The 24885-nt window shown below is 31.8% G+C and overlaps 1 pseudogene; it reads right to left on the reverse strand.

Annotated features, from left to right (window-relative positions):
- The window catches only part of LOC143236990 (voltage-dependent calcium channel type A subunit alpha-1-like), a 77472-nt pseudogene that overhangs the window by 36748 nt on the left and 15839 nt on the right, over positions 1–24885 (reverse strand).

Genomic DNA, 24885 nt, shown 5'->3' on the forward strand with positions numbered 1-24885 from the left:
TCTAAGAGTTGTATTTTGTTAACTTTAAGTGTTGATTCTGAACCTTAGTTATTATTGAAAACATTATATGGTCTAAGAGTTGTATTTTGTTAACTTTAAGTGTTGATTCTGAACCTTAGTTATTATTGAAAATATTCTATGGTCTAAGAGTTGTATTTTGTTAACTTTAAGTGTTGATTCTGAACCTTAGTTATTATTGAAAACATTCTATGGTCTAAGAGTTGTATTTTGTTAACTTTAAGTGTTGATTCTGAACCTTAGTTATTATTGAAAACATTATATGGTCTAAGAGTTGTATTTTGTTAACTTTAAGTGTTGATTCTGAACCTTAGTTATTATTGAAAATATTCTATGGTCTAAGAGTTGTATTTTGTTAACTTTAAGTGTTGATTCTGAACCTTAGTTATTATTGAAAACATTCTATGGTCTAAGAGTTGTATTTTGTTAACTTTAAGTGTTGATTCTGAACCTTAGTTATTATTGAAAACATTCTATGGTCTAAGAGTTGTATTTTGTTAACTTTAAGTGTTGATTCTGAACCTCAGTTATTATTGAAAACATTCTATGGTCTAAGAGTTGTATTTTGTTAACTTTAAGTGTTGATTATGAACCTTAGTTATTATTGAAAACATTCTATATTTGATGTTTTTTATTCCCCTCTAAACTATATTATTTTTTTACACTGCAGATTTCAGATTAATTGTAATAATGGAGATTTCTTTAAGTATTTCCCATCATTACTTTCTCAAATAAAATATGGTAAAGTATGTACCAGCGCAAAATATTACTTCCAAAATGGGAAGAGAATATATGAGTGTGTGTTTTCTTATACCAGATACACAGCGGGCCATCAGCTGAGTCCACCGAGAAGAATCGAACCTCTGATTTTAAGGTTGTAAGTCCGTAACCTTACCGCTATACCAGCGTGAGACTAGGAAGAGGTTATAGTATTATATTTTCTAAAAGTCAGTGTCTTCTTTTTGGAAAGGTTATTCGTTTACACAATCCATTCTCACTAGCAAAATGTACGTTTAGAGAGACCCCTTGTGATTGTTTTGAAGATCCAAACTCAGTTTCATTGATACACATAGGATACGTTCATGCATGGGTCATACAATAGATATTTAACTGGGAAAAACAGTCGCACACTTCCAAACATTATTGTTTTGTCATAGGTCCAAACATTATAAATTCCACGTGAATTCACTGGTCTTGTGCTCTAAATCTAACGTAAGGCGAAAGAGTTCACCTTTATGTAATAAATATAAGTTAGTACTAGCTAATCCGGGCAGAGCCTTGGATAAGATAAATATTGGTGAATAAAAACCAACTTGGTACAAAAATACAAACAAACAAAAGAAATGTTTTGCATTAACTATAGAGAAGAAAACTACGTCATGTAAACAGCCATGTTTCTATAGCGTTTAAATGTAAACATGATTTGATTACGTATACCACGAAATATGGTTGCTCTGAAACAGATGTTTTAATACATTTTGAAATCACCAAATGAAAGGAGTCCCAGCCCGAAACGTTACGAATATTGTTGTTATACCACACATGGTGAAATAATTCAAAGTACACAGTTGGTAAACTTATATTATGTATGAATATGCATATATGAAAATGTAAGAAAGTAATATATGTGTGTGCACGTGACGATGTTAAGATATGATTGGATCATTCCATGACAACTCGCCCACGGATTTCCCAATTCATGTCACAAATTTCCTTGAAACTTTTAAGCAAGTGCTTCATTTTGAATTATCCAAACATTTAGAGGATTTAGAATTTTTTATGGAAATCAACACGAACTTTTTGCTTGAAGGTTTTCAAAGAAATTTATGACGTAAAACAGGAAAAGTTCTCTTTTCTGGGTGAGTTGGCAAGGAATGGCCCCAATATGAGGATGTCAGGACATAATATGTGAATATATATGAGGATGTCAGGACATAATACATAAATATATATGAGGATGTTAGGACATAATATGTGAATATATATGAGGATGTCAGGACATAATATGTGAATATATATGAGGATGTCAGGACATAATACATAAATATATATGAGGATGTCAGGACATAATATGTGAATATATATGAGGATGTCAGGACATAATATGTGAATATATATGAGGATGTCAGGACATAATACATAAATATGTATGAGGATGTCAGGACATAATACATAAATATATATGAGGATGTAAGGACATAACATGTAATTATACATGAAAATGTAAGGACATAATATATAATTATACATGAAAATGTAAGGACATAACATGTAATTATACATGAAGATGTAAGGACATAACATGTAATTATATATGAGGATGTAAGGACATAACATGTAATTATATATGAGGATGTAAGGACATAATATGTAATTATACATGAAAATGTAAGGACATAACATGTAATTATATATGAGGATGTAAGGACATAACATGTAATTATACATGAAAATGTAAGGACATAACATGTAATTATACATGAAGATGTAAGGACATAACATGTAATTATACATGAAAATGTAAGGACATAACATGTAATTATATATGAGGTTGTAAGGACATAATACGTAAATACAGATAAGGATGTTAGGACATAATATGTGAATATATATGAGGATGTCAGGACATAATATGTGAATATATATGAGGATGTCAGGACATAATACATAAATATATATGAGGATGTCAGGACATAATATGTGAATATATATGAGGATGTCAGGACATAATATGTGAATATATATGAGGATGTAGGGACATAATACGTAAATATAGATGAGGATGTTAGGACATAACACGTAAATATAGATGAGGATGTAGGGACATAACACGTAAATATAGATGAGGTTATAAAAACAGGATTTATAAATATGAGGATGTAAGGACATAATGTGTACATTTTTATAAGGATAGATGTAAGAACATAAAATTGTACAAACATAAGTTACAGAGAGCAGTATTAAACTTTTAACCATAACCATTTCAACTTATGCATAAGACAGTAAAGTACGTTAATTCCAAAGGTTCTGAAAATTCATGTGTCAAAATAGTAGAAAGTGCTTGAAATCATGTTTATGTGTATTATGAACATTCAGAATGCTGTGAGCCACAGGACTACACAACGCGTAATTTAGTTTATAAAGAAAAAAATACGAACACCTAATGCCATATGGTGTTATGAACATTCAGAATGTTGTGAGCCACAGGACTACACAACGCGTAATTTAGTTTATAAAGAAAATACGAACACCTAATGCCATATGGTGTTATGAACATTCAGAATGCTGTGAGCCACAGGACTACACAACGCGTAATTTAGTTTATAAAGAAAATACGAACACCTAATGCCATATGGTGTTATGAACATTCAGAATGCTGTGAGCCACAGGACTACACAACGCGTAATTTAGTTTATAAAGAAAATACGAACACCTAATGCCATATGGTATCATAGATGTTACAATTTTAGCAATAATTAAATTACAAAATAAATAAGTGTTATTAAAAGTAACTTTACGTAGTTTGAATAGTAACCATCAACACTTGTGTAATAACCATCAGAGACTGAGTAATAACCATCAAAGATTGAGTAATAACCATCAATGTTTAAGAATAATATTCGATAGTTATTAAAATACAGTACTTACAAAATAAACATAAATTTCTTATGTTGAAAACTAGACTAATTTCCTAACAATATTCCTGGTTTAAAATAAGATACTTGAAAAGACAAACTAGGACCACATTAAGTATTTTAAATTCTACTCATAATATACTTAGTTTTACAACTCGATAAGTTTCTGCTTTCCACTTGTTCATTTTCAAACACAAAATTCACTATCTGTGCTGTGTCCACACGGGTATCGAAACCTGATTTTAGCATTATAAGTGTTCATACTTACCGTTATGTGATTGGAAGCGTTTCTGTTTCAAATAATCCACTTACGAAGACAATGGGGTAGTAATATAAGTATTATACTTATTTCTTACAACTATAAGTGTAAAGAAACTAAAACAAGTTTCCTAACACTGTTGTTAGTTTGAAACGAAAACTTAGGTAGGTAAATCAGGATCAAAGAACCTAGTTGAAACTTCAGGTGGGAAAATTTGGCTAGTGTTCTAATAACATGAGTGACTTAAAACTAAATCATTGGAAAAGATAAACTAAAACTAAGCTAGTTTTCGCTCCTCTTCACAAGTTTAGCTGAATAGTTTTAGCTATTTCTCTAAGGTGGTTAGTGTAAAACTAAATCATTGGAGAAGATAAACTAAAACTAAGCTACCTTTAAGTTTAGGTGAATAGTTACGTATTTTAAGTTCCTACTCTTTAGGTGGAAAGAGGTAACTAATTCTACAGGATGTCACGTGAACATTATCTAGTTGGCCAAAACTACAACAGAAACTAAGATTCGGGTCATTCTGGCCAATAATGAATCAGGTTATGTCACGTGATGGCATTATAGAGCTCTACAAAGAGAGAGGTCCTACTAGGTCACCGGGGAGGCTTCGGTCCCTGCTACTAAGATGTCGCAGGTCGAAGGTTATGGTATGGCTAACATCGTAGGACAACAAAGGCTAGATGCAAGGGGGGGGGGTTGATCCGGCACATTTATAACTTACTTGGCGTTCGAGATACTAGTTTGAGTGGACGCAAAACTCGGAAGGATCGCAGCATACGCAAATCTAGGTTTTCGCTCTTCTCTGCTGTTAGGTTCATGATCCTGGAAGACAGGCATTATAGGTGAAGTTCGTGGGATTTTCTGAAAACACTCCTAAAATGACGTACCTATCGTATTGCTGAGTAACTAGGCAACTGGATAAGCTTATTAGATAATTTACCACGCTTTGTAAAATCTCCATTTAATTATTCTAAAACCACAAAGTTCACAGTTACTGGTTGGTTTATGAGCTCAGAATAACTCGTCATCATCACGTGTTTTATTACTTTTGAAACTGATGCATTTGTTCGTCAGTTTCATTGCGTTATTTATTCATTAAAACTTGTGAGTTATATAAAAACACAACAGAAGCGGCTTAGTTTAGTTCTATGGACTTAATCTTTTCTGCTGGAATCACGCAATTCCTAGTTACAATGGTACATGAGAGACCCATGAAGGAAAATAACACATAAAATAATGTACACAAAGTAAGTAATGTTATTAATCAGAGTAACAATAAGAAGGAAAGCTGGAAAGTTATGGAAAAACATATCATATACATAACACACACAGATATATAAATACAATACACAATAATAAAGGAGTAATATACTGGTTATACGCTTTAAGTAGTTTAAACATCTAAAGGTTATAAACATTAAACAGGCTTTAGTTAGAAACTTAACTGTGTATTGTTTCTTTAATATTAATGTTTTTATTTCTTAAGAAACCATAATATTCCCTCATAACTAATAATATAGAAATTATATTGTACAGACGGCTGGTATGAGTCTTAACAAAAGGACTTTGCATTTTTGAGAATACATTTTTACTTTATACGGGTTTCTCGTCATTACGTAATATAGAAACTGTCACAAGATGGAGTCTTTAGAATCTTGAAGAATGAAACGTTTGACGTTGTGGATAATTAAAGAAGTTAGAAAAACAAAGTTAATTTATTATCGGACACAGAAATTATGGTATCTTTGGTCACACGGTTTCATCTGGCTGACCCAACATTATTACGTATACCAACAATAACGAGTAACCTAGGTAACACGAAGATCTAACGAATGGGTGAATTGGTATTATATTGGTTGACCTTAATACTGGCTAGCCAGCTATTCTTGGCAGATAAGTGATTTATTAAACCAAAAGTTAAAAACAAAATGTATGGGCGATGAAGTATAAACACGTTATTCCATAGTATCCATGGTAATTGTAACATACTAATGACGTCATGAATATGTATGATTGGTTGATGTGATTGCCCTTTATTAAAGTTCAACGTCAGTTCAAAACAGCTGTACGTTAAGAATGCGGTGTTTTTGTAACCGTTAACGACTAACGACAACAAAATAATTTGAAATGTCTTACAAAGTAAGAGTTAATATTCTGAAATGTCTTACAGAGTAAGAGTTAATATTCTGTAATGTCTTACAGAGTAAGAGTTAATATTCTGTAATGTCTTACACAGTAAGAGTTAATATTCTGAAATGTCTTACAAAGTAAGAGTTAATATTCTGAAATGTCTTACAGAGTAAGAGTTAATATTCTGAAATGTCTTACAGAGTAAGAGTTAATATTCTGAAATGTCTTACAGAGTAAGAGTTAATATTCTGAAATGTCTTACAGAGTAAGAGTTAATATTCTGAAATGTCTTACAGAGTTAATATTCTGTAATGTCTTACAAAGTAAGAGTTAATATTCTGAAATGTCTTACTGAGTAAGAGTTAATATTCTGAAATGTCTTACAGAGTAAGAGTTAATATTCTGAAATGTCTTACAAAGTAAAAGTTAATATTCTGAAATGTCTTACAGTGTAAGAGTTAATATTCTGAAATGTCTTACAGAGTAAGAGTTAATATTCTGAAATGTCTTACAAAGTAAGAGTTAATATTCTAATATATGTTAGGTTACATTCGACAGTTTGAGATAACTTTATTTTATGGTAATATAAAGACATCTTCGAATCAGAAAGGATAAAAAATATGTTCACAGTAATCCAACCTTAGAAGTTCAAAACAAAAGTTAGAAGTGATACAACTGTACACCATGATATTTAATAACTTTAGGTTCAAACTGTTAATCCAACCTTAGAAGTTCAAAACTTAGAAGTTCAAAACAAAAGTTACAAGTGATACAACTGTACACCATGATATTTAATAACTTTAGGTTCAAACTGTTAATCCAACCTTAGAAGTTCAAAACAAAAGTTACAAGTGATACAACTGTACACCATGATATTTAATAATTTTAGGTTCAAACTGTTAATCCAACCTTAGAAGTTCAAAACAAAAGTTAGAAGTGATACAACTGTACACCATGATATTTAATAACTTTAGGTTCAAACTGTTAATCCAACCTTAGAAGTTCAAAACAAAAGTTAGAAGTGATACAACTGTACACCATGATATTTAATAACTTTAGGTTCAAACTGTTAATCCAACCTTAGAAGTTCAAAACAAAAGTTAGAAGTGATACAACTGTACACCATGATATTTAATAACTTTAGGTTCAAACTGTTAATCCAACCTTAGAAGTTCAAAACAAAAGTTAGAAGTGATACAACTGTACACCATGATATTTAATAACTTTAGGTTCAAACTGTTAATCCAACCTTAGAAGTTCAAAACAAAAGTTAGAAGTGATACAACTGTACACCATGATATTTAATAACTTTAGGTTCAAACTGTTAATCCAACCTTAGAAGTTCAAAACAAAAGTTAGAAGTGATACAACTGTACACCATGATATTTAATAACTTTAGGTTCAAACTGTTAATCCAACCTTAGAAGTTCAAAACAAAAGTTAGAAGTGATACAACTGTACACCATGATATTTAATAACTTTAGGTTCAAACTGTTAATCCAACCTTAGAAGTTCAAAACAAAAGTTAGAAGTGATACAACTGTACACCATGATATTTAATAACTTTAGGTTCAAACTGTTAATCCAACCTTAGAAGTTCAAAACAAAAGTTAGAAGTGATACAACTGTACACCATGATATTTAATAACTTTAGGTTCAAACTGTTAATCCAACCTTAGAAGTTCAAAACAAAAGTTAGAAGTGATACAACTGTACACCATGATATTTAATAACTTTAGGTTCAAACTGTTAATCCAACCTTAGAAGTTCAAAACAAAAGTTAGAAGTGATACAACTGTACACCATGATATTTAATAACTTTAGGTTCAAACTGTTAATCCAACCTTAGAAGTTCAAAACAAAAGTTAGAAGTTATACAACTGTACACCATGATATTTAATAACTTTAGGTTCAAACTGTTAATCCAACCTTAGAAGTTCAAAACAAAAGTTAGAAGTGATACAACTGTACACCATGATATTTAATAACTTTAGGTTCAAACTGTTAATCCAACCTTAGAAGTTCAAAACAAAAGTTAGAAGTGATACAACTGTACACCATGATATTTGATAACTTTAGGTTCAAACTGTTAATCCAACCTTAGAAGTTCAAAACAAAAGTTAGAAGTGATACAACTGTACACCATGATATTTAATAACTTTAGGTTCAAACTGTTAATCCAACCTTAGAACTGATACACGTGTACACCATGATATTTAATAACTTTAGGTTCAAACTGTTAATCCAACCTTAGAAGTTCAAAACAAAAGTTAGAAGTGATACAACTGTACACCATGATATTTAATAACTTTAGGTTCAAACTGTTAATCCAACCTTAGAAGTTCAAAACAAAAGTTAGAAGTGATACAACTGTACACCATGATATTTAATAACTTTAGGTTCAAACTGTTAATCCAACCTTAGAAGTTCAAAACAAAAGTTAGAAGTGATACAACTGTACACCATGATATTTAATAACTTTAGGTTCAAACTGTTAATCCAACCTTAGAAGTTCAAAACAAAAGTTAGAAGTGATACAACTGTACACCATGATATTTAATAACTTTAGGTTCAAACTGTTAATCCAACCTTAGAAGTTCAAAACAAAAGTTAGAAGTGATACAACTGTACACCATGATATTTAATAACTTTAGGTTCAAACTGTTAATCCAACCTTAGAAGTTCAAAACAAAAGTTAGAAGTGATACAACTGTACACCATGATATTTAATAACTTTAGGTTCAAACTGTTAATCCAACCTTAGAAGTTCAAAACAAAAGTTAGAAGTGATACAACTGTACACCATGATATTTAATAACTTTAGGTTCAAACTGTTAATCCAACCTTAGAAGTTCAAAACAAAAGTTAGAAGTGATACAACTGTACACCATGATATTTAATAACTTTAGGTTCAAACTGTTAATCCAACCTTAGAAGTTCAAAACAAAAGTTAGAAGTGATACAACTGTACACCATGATATTTAATAACTTTAGGTTCAAACTGTTAATCCAACCTTAGAAGTTCAAAACAAAAGTTAGAAGTGATACAACTGTACACCATGATATTTAATAACTTTAGGTTCAAACTGTTAATCCAACCTTAGAAGTTCAAAACAAAAGTTAGAAGTGATACAACTGTACACCATGATATTTAATAACTTTAGGTTCAAACTGTTAATCCAACCTTAGAAGTTCAAAACAAAAGTTAGAAGTGATACAACTGTACACCATGATATTTAATAACTTTAGGTTCAAACTGTTAATCCAACCTTAGAAGTTCAAAACAAAAGTTAGAAGTGATACAACTGTACACCATGATATTTAATAACTTTAGGTTCAAACTGTTAATCCAACCTTAGAAGTTCAAAACAAAAGTTAGAAGTGATACAACTGTACACCATGATATTTAATAACTTTAGGTTCAAACTGTTAATCCAACCTTAGAAGTTCAAAACAAAAGTTAGAAGTGATACAACTGTACACCATGATATTTAATAACTTTAGGTTCAAACTGTTAATCCAACCTTAGAAGTTCAAAACAAAAGTTAGAAGTGATACAACTGTACACCATGATATTTAATAACTTTAGGTTCAAACTGTTAATCCAACCTTAGAAGTTCAAAACAAAAGTTAGAAGTGATACAACTGTACACCATGATATTTAATAACTTTAGGTTCAAACTGTTAATCCAACCTTAGAAGTTCAAAACAAAAGTTAGAAGTGATACAACTGTACACCATGATATTTAATAACTTTAGGTTCAAACTGTTAATCCAACCTTAGAAGTTCAAAACAAAAGTTAGAAGTGATACAACTGTACACCATGATATTTAATAACTTTAGGTTCAAACTGTTAATCCAACCTTAGAAGTTCAAAACAAAAGTTAGAAGTGATACAACTGTACACCATGATATTTAATAACTTTAGGTTCAAACTGTTAATCCAACCTTAGAAGTTCAAAACAAAAGTTAGAAGTGATACAACTGTACACCATGATATTTAATAACTTTAGGTTCAAACTGTTAATCCAACCTTAGAAGTTCAAAACAAAAGTTAGAAGTGATACAACTGTACACCATGATATTTAATAACTTTAGGTTCAAACTGTTAATCCAACCTTAGAAGTTCAAAACAAAAGTTAGAAGTGATACAACTGTACACCATGATATTTAATAACTTTAGGTTCAAACTGTTAATCCAACCTTAGAAGTTCAAAACAAAAGTTAGAAGTGATACAACTGTACACCATGATATTTAATAACTTTAGGTTCAAACTGTTAATCCAACCTTAGAAGTTCAAAACAAAAGTTAGAAGTGATACAACTGTACACCATGATATTTAATAACTTTAGGTTCAAACTGTTAATCCAACCTTAGAAGTTCAAAACAAAAGTTAGAAGTGATACAACTGTACACCATGATATTTAATAACTTTAGGTTCAAACTGTTAATCCAACCTTAGAAGTTCAAAACAAAAGTTAGAAGTGATACAACTGTACACCATGATATTTAATAACTTTAGGTTCAAACTGTTAATCCAACCTTAGAAGTTCAAAACAAAAGTTAGAAGTGATACAACTGTACACCATGATATTTAATAACTTTAGGTTCAAACTGTTAATCCAACCTTAGAAGTTCAAAACAAAAGTTAGAAGTGATACAACTGTACACCATGATATTTAATAACTTTAGGTTCAAACTGTTAATCCAACCTTAGAAGTTCAAAACAAAAGTTAGAAGTGATACAACTGTACACCATGATATTTAATAACTTTAGGTTCAAACTGTTAATCCAACCTTAGAAGTTCAAAACAAAAGTTAGAAGTGATACAACTGTACACCATGATATTTAATAACTTTAGGTTCAAACTGTTAATCCAACCTTAGAAGTTCAAAACAAAAGTTAGAAGTGATACAACTGTACACCATGATATTTAATAACTTTAGGTTCAAACTGTTAATCCAACCTTAGAAGTTCAAAACAAAAGTTAGAAGTGATACAACTGTACACCATGATATTTAATAACTTTAGGTTCAAACTGTTAATCCAACCTTAGAAGTTCAAAACAAAAGTTAGAAGTGATACAACTGTACACCATGATATTTAATAACTTTAGGTTCAAACTGTTAATCCAACCTTAGAAGTTCAAAACAAAAGTTAGAAGTGATACAACTGTACACCATGATATTTAATAACTTTAGGTTCAAACTGTTAATCCAACCTTAGAAGTTCAAAACAAAAGTTAGAAGTGATACAACTGTACACCATGATATTTAATAACTTTAGGTTCAAACTGTTAATCCAACCTTAGAAGTTCAAAACAAAAGTTAGAAGTGATACAACTGTACACCATGATATTTAATAACTTTAGGTTCAAACTGTTAATCCAACCTTAGAAGTTCAAAACAAAAGTTAGAAGTGATACAACTGTACACCATGATATTTAATAACTTTAGGTTCAAACTGTTAATCCAACCTTAGAAGTTCAAAACAAAAGTTAGAAGTGATACAACTGTACACCATGATATTTAATAACTTTAGGTTCAAACTGTTAATCCAACCTTAGAAGTTCAAAACAAAAGTTAGAAGTGATACAACTGTACACCATGATATTTAATAACTTTAGGTTCAAACTGTTAATCCAACCTTAGAAGTTCAAAACAAAAGTTAGAAGTGATACAACTGTACACCATGATATTTAATAACTTTAGGTTCAAACTGTTAATCCAACCTTAGAAGTTCAAAACAAAAGTTAGAAGTGATACAACTGTACACCATGATATTTAATAACTTTAGGTTCAAACTGTTAATCCAACCTTAGAAGTTCAAAACAAAAGTTAGAAGTGATACAACTGTACACCATGATATTTAATAACTTTAGGTTCAAACTGTTAATCCAACCTTAGAAGTTCAAAACAAAAGTTAGAAGTGATACAACTGTACACCATGATATTTAATAACTTTAGGTTCAAACTGTTAATCCAACCTTAGAAGTTCAAAACAAAAGTTAGAAGTGATACAACTGTACACCATGATATTTAATAACTTTAGGTTCAAACTGTTAATCCAACCTTAGAAGTTCAAAACAAAAGTTAGAAGTGATACAACTGTACACCATGATATTTAATAACTTTAGGTTCAAACTGTTAATCCAAAAGTTAGAAGTGATACAACTGTACACCATGATATTTAATAACTTTAGGTTCAAACTGTTCAAAAACAAAGTTAGAAGTGATACAACTGTACACCATGATATTTAATAACTTTAGGTTCAAACTGTTAATCCAACCTTAGAAGTTCAAAACAAAAGTTAGAAGTGATACAACTGTACACCATGATATTTAATAACTTTAGGTTCAAACTGTTAATCCAACCTTAGAAGTTCAAAACAAAAGTTAGAAGTGATACAACTGTACACCATGATATTTAATAACTTTAGGTTCAAACTGTTAATCCAACCTTAGAAGTTCAAAACAAAAGTTAGAAGTGATACAACTGTACACCATGATATTTAATAACTTTAGGTTCAAACTGTTAATCCAACCTTAGAAGTTCAAAACAAAAGTTAGAAGTGATACAACTGTACACCATGATATTTAATAACTTTAGGTTCAAACTGTTAATCCAACCTTAGAAGTTCAAAACAAAAGTTAGAAGTGATACAACTGTACACCATGATATTTAATAACTTTAGGTTCAAACTGTTAATCCAACCTTAGAAGTTCAAAACAAAAGTTAGAAGTGATACAACTGTACACCATGATATTTAATAACTTTAGGTTCAAACTGTTAATCCAACCTTAGAAGTTCAAAACAAAAGTTAGAAGTGATACAACTGTACACCATGATATTTAATAACTTTAGGTTCAAACTGTTAATCCAACCTTAGAAGTTCAAAACAAAAGTTAGAAGTGATACAACTGTACACCATGATATTTAATAACTTTAGGTTCAAACTGTTAATCCAACCTTAGAAGTTCAAAACAAAAGTTAGAAGTGATACAACTGTACACCATGATATTTAATAACTTTAGGTTCAAACTGTTAATCCAACCTTAGAAGTTCAAAACAAAAGTTAGAAGTGATACAACTGTACACCATGATATTTAATAACTTTAGGTTCAAACTGTTAATCCAACCTTAGAAGTTCAAAACAAAAGTTAGAAGTGATACAACTGTACACCATGATATTTAATAACTTTAGGTTCAAACTGTTAATCCAACCTTAGAAGTTCAAAACAAAAGTTAGAAGTGATACAACTGTACACCATGATATTTAATAACTTTAGGTTCAAACTGTTAATCCAACCTTAGAAGTTCAAAACAAAAGTTAGAAGTGATACAACTGTACACCATGATATTTAATAACTTTAGGTTCAAACTGTTAATCCAACCTTAGAAGTTCAAAACAAAAGTTAGAAGTGATACAACTGTACACCATGATATTTAATAACTTTAGGTTCAAACTGTTAATCCAACCTTAGAACAAAAGTTAGAAGTGATACAACTGTACACCATGATATTTAATAACTTTAGGTTCAAACTGTTAATCCAACCTTAGAAGTTCAAAACAAAAGTTAGAAGTGATATTTAATAACTTTATACAACTGTACACCATGATATTTAATAACTTTAGGTTCAAACTGTTAATCCAACCTTTGAAGTTCAAAACAAAAGTTAGAAGTGATACAACTGTACACCATGATATTTAATAACTTTAGGTTCAAACTGTTAATCCAACCTTAGAAGTTCAAAACAAAAGTTAGAAGTGATACAACTGTACACCATGATATTTAATAACTTTAGGTTCAAACTGTTAATCCAACCTTAGAAGTTCAAAACAAAAGTTAGAAGTGATACAACTGTACACCATGATATTTAATAACTTTAGGTTCAAACTGTTAATCCAACCTTAGAAGTTCAAAACAAAAGTTAGAAGTGATACAACTGTACACCATGATATTTAATAACTTTAGGTTCAAACTGTTAATCCAACCTTAGAAGTTCAAAACAAAAGTTAGAAGTGATACAACTGTACACCATGATATTTAATAACTTTAGGTTCAAACTGTTAATCCAACCTTAGAAGTTCAAAACAAAAGTTAGAAGTGATACAACTGTACACCATGATATTTAATAACTTTAGGTTCAAACTGTTAATCCAACCTTAGAAGTTCAAAACAAAAGTTAGAAGTGATACAACTGTACACCATGATATTTAATAACTTTAGGTTCAAACTGTTAATCCAACCTTAGAAGTTCAAAACAAAAGTTAGAAGTTATACAACTGTACACCATGATATTTAATAACTTTAGGTTCAAACTGTTAATCCAACCTTAGAAGTTCAAAACAAAAGTTAGAAGTGATACAACTGTACACCATGATATTTAATAACTTTAGGTTCAAACTGTTAATCCAACCTTAGAAGTTCAAAACAAAAGTTAGAAGTGATACAACTGTACACCATGATATTTAATAACTTTAGGTTCAAACTGTTAATCCAACCTTAGAAGTTCAAAACAAAAGTTAGAAGTGATACAACTGTACACCATGATATTTAATAACTTTAGGTTCAAACTGTTAATCCAACCTTAGAAGTTCAAAACAAAAGTTAGAAGTGATACAACTGTACACCATGATATTTAATAACTTTAGGTTCAAACTGTTAATCCAACCTTAGAAGTGATACACGTGTACACCATGATATTTAATAACTTTAGGTTCAAACTGTTAATCCAACCTTAGAAGTTCAAAACAAAAGTTAGAAGTGATACAACTGTACACCATGATATTTAATAACTTTAGGTTCAAACTGTTAATCCAACCTTAGAAGTTCAAAACAAAAGTTAGAAGTGATACAACTGTACACCATGATATTTAATAACTTTAGGTTCAAACTGTTAATCCAACCTTAGAAGTTCAAAACAAAAGTTAGAAGTGATACAACTGTACACCATGATATTTAATAACTTTAGGTTCAAACTGTTAATCCAACCTTAGAAGTTCAAAACAAAAGTTAGAAGTGATACAACTGTACACCATGATATTTAGTAACTTTAGGTTCAAACTGTTAATCCAACCTTTGAAGTTCAAAACAAAAGTTAGAAGTGATACAACTGTACACCATGATATTTAATAACTTTAGGTTCAAACTGTTAATCCAACCTTAGAAGTTCAAAACAAAAGTTAGAAGTGATACAACTGTACACCATGATATTTAATAACTTTAGGTTCAAACTGTTAATCCAACCTTAGAAGTTCAAAACAAAAGTTAGAAGTGATACAACTGTACACCATGATATTTAATAACTTTAGGTTCAAACTGTTAATCCAACCTTAGAAGTTCAAAACAAAAGTTAGAAGTGATACAACTGTACACCATGATATTTAATAACTTTAGGTTCAAACTGTTAATCCAACCTTAGAAGTTCAAAACAAAAGTTAGAAGTGATACAACTGTACACCATGATATTTAATAACTTTAGGTTCAAACTGTTAATCCAACCTTAGAAGTTCAAAACAAAAGTTAGAAGTGATACAACTGTACACCATGATATTTAATAACTTTAGGTTCAAACTGTTAATCCAACCTTAGAAGTTCAAAACAAAAGTTAGAAGTGATACAACTGTACACCATGATATTTAATAACTTTAGGTTCAAACTGTTAATCCAACCTTAGAAGTTCAAAACAAAAGTTAGAAGTGATACAACTGTACACCATGATATTTAATAACTTTAGGTTCAAACTGTTAATCCAACCTTAGAAGTTCAAAACAAAAGTTAGAAGTGATACAACTGTACACCATGATATTTAATAACTTTAGGTTCAAACTGTTAATCCAACCTTAGAAGTGATACAACTGTACACCATGATATTTAATAACTTTAGGTTCAAACTGTTAATCCAACCTTAGAAGTTATACAACTGTACACCATGATATTTAATAACTTTAGGTTCAAACTGTTAAATTTATTTGTGCAGCGGTTTATATTTTTCCTTTGTTATAAAGCACAAAGCTACACAATGGGCTATCTCTGCTCTGCCTACCACGGGTTTCGAAACCCTGTTTTTAGGGTTGTAAGTCCGCAGGCATACCGCTGTGCCACTAGGGGGCTATATATATATTTTCTCTATTAAGAATCACAACAATATCAAGTTGAATACAATAACCACGTGTGGATGTTTACGTTCATACACATGGGTAGGAACGTGCATATAGGTTTTTCTAATACGCTATTTATTTCACACACAAAACAAGAAATATCACAGTGCTAACACTGTACTTCTTTGACATATCTTACCCTAATTACCCAAAGTTTTCTGGTCAAATGTGAAACTTCTGAGGTAAAGGGAATTGTGTAGTAAATAATAAGACGTTCAAAATTACTTGAGTTCAATTTTTATCCAATTCGTTAGCAGAAGAAAAAGTAGTTTTGATTGAATGATTTAAGGCTTCTACGATGTGTAATCCTTGAAAAGCGTCGTAACTGAACTGTCGAGATAAACCTGTGTGAATATCCTTATGATAACTGGATAAGGATCTTCTTACCCTGGTTAGAACGTTCAGGAATGGATGTGGATGAATTCTCTACGGATTCACCAGTAAGTTCACAGTCATGATGGATCAGGTCCAAGTGTTCAGTTAATTGGTTATGAAGTAACGTGAATATAGATTGATGTTTCATTTTTATAGCAAATACGTTGATAAGAAAGATAATACTTAATAGTATAAATGAATATAACCTTCAACTTGAGAGTTGTCAAAACTTTGTAAAAATACACATTATAATATTACACTCCATACTTTTATCTAAACGTTAGTTAATTTTGTAGAAAGTTCATTAAGTATAATACATTCCAATCTGTTAACGACAGAATTTTGAACGTAATATTTCGACTTCTTAAAGTAAAACTCAGAAACACTGTCCACTTACCCTGTTACCACAACAATGAAGTCCATTATGTTCCAAACGTTGCGAAGATAGGCCCCCTTGTGAAGTATGAAGCCTAAAGCTAAAATTTTTAGTAATGATTCTACACAGAAAATTCCTAGAAAATATGGTTCCGTTTTTTCCTGGAAATAAACAACAAAAAGCAAATTCCAGTACGTAAGACAATCACATTGTATTAAATGCTAAGCGAAACCAACTTGTTAATTAATATAAGACACATTATCTCACACACTTCTTAATAAAAGATTTAGGGAAAAAAACGACCTCTACACTTTTATAAAAAATTAATACTGATAAAGATAAGTGAACAAAATCAAAAGGAAGAACTGCGTTAAAAACAACAAACATCTGACTAATTATATTAGTTTATTATAACCTAAAAAATAAGCCGAAACAAAAATAAATAAAAAATAATAAACTAAAAACGCTGCAGTAATTAAAAAGATCTCAGAGTAAAAACTGTAATTTGGATTATAAAATGTATACCCTACGTTGTGGAGGGGACTGCGAAAAAGTAAGATCAACACCGCGGTGGGGATACACTGTCTATCAGTCTTACCCTCCATTCGTCAGTTTCACATAAAGAAATAAAATATAGGAATAGCAATAGAAATTAAAATAATAGATATAGGAACAGAAATTAGGAGGTGAGATGTGGGTGCTCAAGCCCACAACGTTCCACGTCTATATCAACCTTCACTCCCTGCAGACAGTTGTGAGAAGGTGATAGCACCTAACCACCATTGTACTAATTAGTGTCTTTCTACCATAACGTGGGCTGGAATGCTAACTTCAAGAGGCAGTACCTTATTTTTATTTTTAATTTCCAATTAATTTTTCTTTACTTTGGAGAGCAGTCATTCCAACAGTTGTCTCCAGGCAGTGAAGGGTGATATAGGTGTGGAACATTGTGGGCTTCAGCACCCACATTTCCTGTCCTAAATTCTATTTCTATATCTATTGCCATTTCTTTATTTTATTTCTTTACGTGAGATTGGCGAATGGATATTAAAACTGATAGATAGTGTATACCCACCGCAATGTTCGTCCTATATCTTAAGTCACCTCCAAAACCAATGCTACATTTCATATCCTACATTGTAGCAGCGTTTTTAATTAATATTTTTAATTTATTTTTCCTTGGGCTGGTTTTAGGTTATAATAAACTAATATATATAATATTCATTATTTATTTCAACGAACGTTTCGCCTTTACCAAATGTTAGACAAAATTAAAAATATATATTTATCTGGAGTATGAAGGTCGGTTTTTAAATTTTTTATTAAAATGTGTAAATACATCAAATTCGCACTAAAATTATGAAAGACAACAAAAACGTGCTTAATAAATGTTATTTAATATATCAGATAGACCATGCACTAAACAACTAACGAAATACACAGATGTATATATATATATACATTACAAAATATTAATATCGTTTATTTTATAGTAAACACCGTAAAGAATAAAGAATATTTAAAATAATTAATAACATAAATAATTCCAAACGTTATCTCGATGTTTACAAACAACGGTAAAAAAAGCTACAAATATTTCCAACTGGTGAACGTTCCACCTACATGTTAAGTTTTTATTTAAATTCTGAAATTAAAGTTGGTTCATAAAAAACAAACTTAAACGTGACATCAGATCAGAGAACTCGTCAGATTGTAAACAGACTAGTCACTCTATAAACCGTGTAAGTTAACTACAGGGAAGATTATAAACAGAGAAACCGCAGAAAACCTAAAATCGAAAGACGAGTTGAATCATTTTAAACGAATCAAACCTGTCACACTTACAACAGTGAAATATATATTTTAACAGCTCTTACATCAATAGTACACATTCCTGTTTCATTCACTTCTCGTTTTACAACAGAGATATATATTTTAACAGCTCTTACATCAATAGTACACATTTCTGTTTCATTCACTTCTCGTTTTACAACAGTGAGATATATATTTTAACAGCTCTTACATCAATAGTACACATTCCTGTTTCATTCACTTCTCGTTTTACAACAGTGAGATATATATTTTAACAGCTCTTACATCAATAGTACACAATCCTGTTTCATTCACTTCTCGTTTTACAACAGTGAGATATATATTTTAACAGCTCTTACATCAATAGTACACATTCCTGTTTCATTCACTTCTCGTTTTACAACAGTGAGATACATATTTTAACAGCTCTTACATCAATAGTACACATTCCTGTTTCATTCACTTCTCGTTTTACAACAGTGAGATACATATTTTAACAGCTCTTACATCAATAGTACACATTCCTGTTTCATCCACTTCTCGTTTTACAACAGTGAGATATATATTTTAACAGATCTTACATCAATAGTACACATTCCTGTTTCATTCACTTCTCGTTTTACAACAGAGATATCTATTTTAACAGCTCTTACATCAATAGTACACATTTCTGTTTCATTCACTTCTCGTTTTACAACAGTGAGATATATATTTTAACAGCTCTTACATCAATAGTACACAATCCTGTTTCATTCACTTCTCGTTTTACAACAGTGAGATATATATTTTAACAGCTCTTACATCAATAGCACACAATCCTGTTTCATTCACTTCTCGTTTTTGTTACATTTGAAACAGAGCACACGTTATATTGTTGTCAGTAAAAAATAAATCTGCTACGTTTTGTAATAGACCGAGAATTTATAAAGCAACTTTGAATAGAAATAGTAAACTGTGTTACTCACAAGTTTTTGGGCTAGAGGCGTCCTGTCTCCATTTGGTAAATGTTCCTCCAATGCCAGAACTATACAGTTCGCAATAATAGTCAGAAGAACTGCATACTCGAAGGGAGTGACGGCGAGTAAAGGAAAACTGTTTATTTCAACTTCAATCAGTTTGTTTGTTTTTTTGAATTTCGCGCAAAGCTACTCGAGAATTTCCTGCGGTAGCCGTCCCTAATTTAGCAGTGTAAGACTAGAGGAAGGCAACTAGTCATCACCACCCACCGCCAACTCTTGGACTACTCTTTAACAACGAATAGTGGGATTGACCAACACGTTATAACGTCCCCACGGCTGAACGGGCGAGCATGTTTGGCGCGGCGGGGATGCGAACCCGCGACCCTCAAAAAACTTCAATCAGTGTTGTAATTTCCTATTTGTTTAAAGATGTTCGCACGAAACAGGTACAGTTCTAGGGTATCGGTGACCCTTTCCTAATAACGGTTATTGCTACACATGTTCACGGTGGGTTAAGGCGTTCGACTCGTAATCCGAGGGTCGCGGTTTCAAATCCCGGTCGCACCAAACATGCTCGCCCTTTCAGCCGTTGGGGCGTTATAATGTTATGGTCAATCCCACTATTCGTTGGTAAAAGAGTAGTCCAAGAGTTGGCGGTGGGTGGTGATGACTAGCTGCCTTCCCTCTAGTCTTACACTTCTAAATTAGGGAGAGCAAGCGCAGATAGCCCTCGAGTAGCTTTGCGCGAAATTCAAAAACAAACAAAATAAATTCAAGACAATAACGTGAAATTATTTAGTAAAGGAGAGAAGCCCGCCAATAAAAATCAGTAAGGTTCAATAGAAGTAACATAATAAAAGAAATATATTAATTTCCCAAACTCGACATCTACAGGAGGTGATATATATATTAGAAACTAAAGGTGTTTACCATGTTTGTCACTATTTATTCATTTCGTGTATACTTAGATCACCCAGCACGTAAAAACAGATACAATTATAAATATAAAAAGCGTATTATTTACTGCAGTTTCAGTTCGATAAATTATTCAGTTATGGTCAAGTGGTTGCTTGCAAATGTTTCATCTCTTTAACATGGTTGTTACAAATTCTATATCTAGTAAGTGTATATATATATATGGCTTCAAATAGGCATATAGCGTGGGCGCTAATGATTATTCGTTTAACGTTTTGAAGCGTTTTGTACATTTGTTTGCTCATGTAGAAAAATAAAAGCTGTCGTATTTAATTGCCAGTACAATGGATTACTTTACGAGCTTGGAATGGGTTTCCCTTGTTACTATACTGCCTTGTAACGGCACAGCGGTATATTTGCAGACTTAAATGCTATAAGCCGGATTTCGATACCTGTGGTGGGCAGCGCATAGATAGTCTAGTGTGTAGTTTGTTTTCTTTTTTGCTTAACGTCAAACAGACAAACAAGCCTTCCATAATGTGTTTGTATCCTTGTTTCGAATATCTCTAAAAGGTACACAAATGCTATCTTCGCATAGTCGTTCATAATTTTGAACTGACAGGTCAGTTGGGAGGCACCCACTGCCAATTTTTGTACTCGTTTTATCTGATAGCCTAAGGTGAGTTGACAGTTACTCTTATAGCGCACTTACTGCCCTCAAAAAACACAACCGTCTCTAGATTTGAATAGATGGACTAGAAGGAAGACAGCTAATAAACACCCATTTACAATTCTTGGACTATTTTTATATATCTGTCTAGGAACGACAACAACAAGCGCATTACAAATATACTATTTCCATATATTAATATGAATTACTGACGGTATAATTATTTGAAACATCATTTGCATCTTTATTATGTGTATTACTACTTTCACAACGTTCAGACCGATAAATTTTCCGCCCGTTGTCAGGTGTCACATCAGACATTTTCGTTTGACGTTACAACCGAAAAAACAAACAAACAAGTGATTCGGAGATTCGAAGCCTGGTAATTCCACAAAAGTTTTTCTAGTTGTAATGAATACAAAAATGACTGATATAATACCTGATGATGTTAGAATAATAATAGACACAATAAAGACGAAAGTAACAGTCCGAATAATTATACCAAAACTACCTACAAATAAATAGTCTAAGTGTGGGGAATCCCATGTTATCAGTTGTAGCCAATATTTTTATGACACAGATTGAATCACAAGCGATCAATTCAACCTTACACCCACCACTATACTGGTACAGGTATGTTGATGATACAGAACACACACTTACACCCACCACTATACTGGTACAGGTATGTTGATGATACAGAACACACACTTAATTTTATCAACCACGTTACTCCGTACACTCCAACATTAAGTTAACCTGTGAACAGGATAAAAACTAACCAAACAGCATTTCTCAAAATCAAGATCACAAGAACCGATACACAATTCAAAATAGAAATTAACAAAAAAATCACCCATACTGGATTACACGTTCCATGGGACTCAACACATGAAACAAAACAAAACTCAACATATTAATAAACCAAATAAACACAGCCACAACACTATGTTCACCTGATAAAATTAACTATGAAATCAACAAAATAAAACAACACTTTATCAACATCAACAAACATCTTCCAAAAACACCGTTGAAAAAAATATTCGTACACACCTAGACCAACAACAACACAATCAACAACAAACAAACAATAATAAATTCATAAAAACAACTAACTATAAAACTACATTGTTGAATACGATATATTCCTGATATCAGCGAAAATATAACCACTAAAGTCCACACTATGTAAAAACTACACTGATAAACACAACACCAACATTATTTATAAAATACAATGTGATAACTGCCACGATTTCTATATTGGAGAAACAAGCAGAAAAATGGAAACCAGATTCAAAGAACAACAACAAAAAAAACCTTCACATATTTTTGAACACTGCAAGTCAAATAAACACAACATAACCATAGAAAACCCCCAGATATTAAGTATGGAAACAAATATAAACAAACGTTAAATCAAAAAAGCCCTACTTATACAGCAACTAACTAAAACCAAAATTAAACAAATATAAAGGAACACTTTTATACCTGTATTAATTAATAACCTAACATTTAACTGCAACGCCCTCTATACTCTCGTACCCGTTTACACTCTCGTCCCAAAGACGTGTGCAGCAACGTTTTAGTTACAGACGTAGAAAGATCTAAATGTTGTTCTATTCCTTATCTTAATTAAAGTTTAGAATAAACATGATACTTACAAAGTTTTAACTTTATGTATTAAACGGTAGCTCCAAAATTGAACACAATGAAACCACATCAGATTTATGAAAATGACCATTTAAGTGTTCGGTTAAAAATATACAAATATAATATAGAATGCAAACATTCTATTGACATATTGGACAATTTAAGATATTACGAAGCGAAAACTACAAGACAGTTTAGCTGTTACCAAAACCGGGAGAGTGATTTAATATTGTTATATTTAACTTTTCTGTACCAGCAACAGTAACACGTGAAGCATCTAGTTACCTACAAGTAAACACTGTGTCACTCTTACTTACTAAAACAAACCTCAGTCGAGTGGTTTATCTAAATGGACATTTTACAGCTTTCTCACTATGTTTGGATGCGATGAGTACTTCAGTTTTATAACTAAGTTCGGACTAAAAACAAATTTATGTAACAGTTTTGAGTGGGCAGTTTACTTTATATAACATAAATTGCATTCATTAATTAATGTTACCGTTTGCACTGGTTACTTTACTTTGGCCCAGCATGGCCAGATGGTTAGGGCGCTCGACTTGTAATCTTAGAGTTGCGGGTTCAAGTTTCCGTCCCACCAAATATGCTTGCCCTTTAAGCCGTGGGGTGTTATACTGAGACAGTCAATCCCATTATTCATTGGTAAAAAAGTGGCCCAAAAGTTGGCGGTGGGTGGTGAGGACTAGCATAGACAGTCCTCATGTAGCCTTTCGCGGTATTCCAAAAACAAAGAAACAATTATTAGTAGTAGATCGTTTTTATTCACAGTAACGTTACGATAATTGCTAGACCACGCTTGACCCATAACATAAGCGATATATATCTATATACCATCATTCTAATTAGGCTAATACGTATAATTCATTTACCTATACCTTAGCATTGGAAAGAAAACAATCAAACCAAGAAGAAAGAGGAAACCTTCTGGGGCTAGAGCGCAAAAAAAGAAAGCTGATTTATTTTCGTTTCTGAAAACGTGATGCAGAGTGAAAAAACGGAATTTTTCCGTACCTGTATCGGCCCGTGTATCTGATAAGAACACAATCACTGGTCTTGACGACGATAAACTCACTTGAAATAAAAATATGTCTCAGAATGGCTGGTACGGGTATTAACATTTATATTGATAAGCAGAGAACAACGTTTCGACCTTCCTAGGTCATCTTCTGGTTAACAAAATAACCTAGAAAGGTCGAAACGTTGTTCTCTGCTTATCAATAAAAGTGTTAATATCCACGGCAGCCGTTCTGAGGTACAACACTAGTCTAATAATTTTTCACTATTTATTGGGCCCGGCATGGCCAAGCGTGTTAAGGCGTTCGATTCATAATCCGAGGGTCGCGGGTTCAAATCCCGGTCGCACCAAACATGCTCGCCCTTTCAACCGTGGGGGCGTTATAATGTGACGGACGAATCCCACTATTCGTTGGTAAAAGAGTAGCCCAAGAGTTTGCGATGGGTGGTGATGACTAGCTGCCTTCCCTCTAGTCTTACACTGCTAAATTAGGGACGGCTAGCACAGATAGCCCTCGTGTGGCTTTGCGCGAAATTAAAAACAAACAAAAACTATTTACTGTTACAGTCCTCCCTGAGAAAAAATCGCTTCATAATTTATAAAACGCATGCGTGTTGTTATTACTGACTTTAGTTGCATCTACTGTTATATCGACGCCAGTTTGAACTTCACGCAAACCTTTTTCGATTCTTCAACACCTCGAGAAATCTTTCTGAGACATGGTCAAACATCACATTTCCACATTACATGTGCATGAATATTAGTTATTAATGTAAATAATTAACACACACCAACACAAACAACATGACCCCAGAACATCGGCGATAAAACTGAAGAATTATAATTTTAAAAGCTGTATTTCGATTACCAGTT

This window comes from Tachypleus tridentatus, chromosome 2 (assembly GCF_004210375.1).
Source record: "Tachypleus tridentatus isolate NWPU-2018 chromosome 2, ASM421037v1, whole genome shotgun sequence".
Classification (NCBI taxonomy): domain Eukaryota; kingdom Metazoa; phylum Arthropoda; class Merostomata; order Xiphosura; family Limulidae; genus Tachypleus; species Tachypleus tridentatus.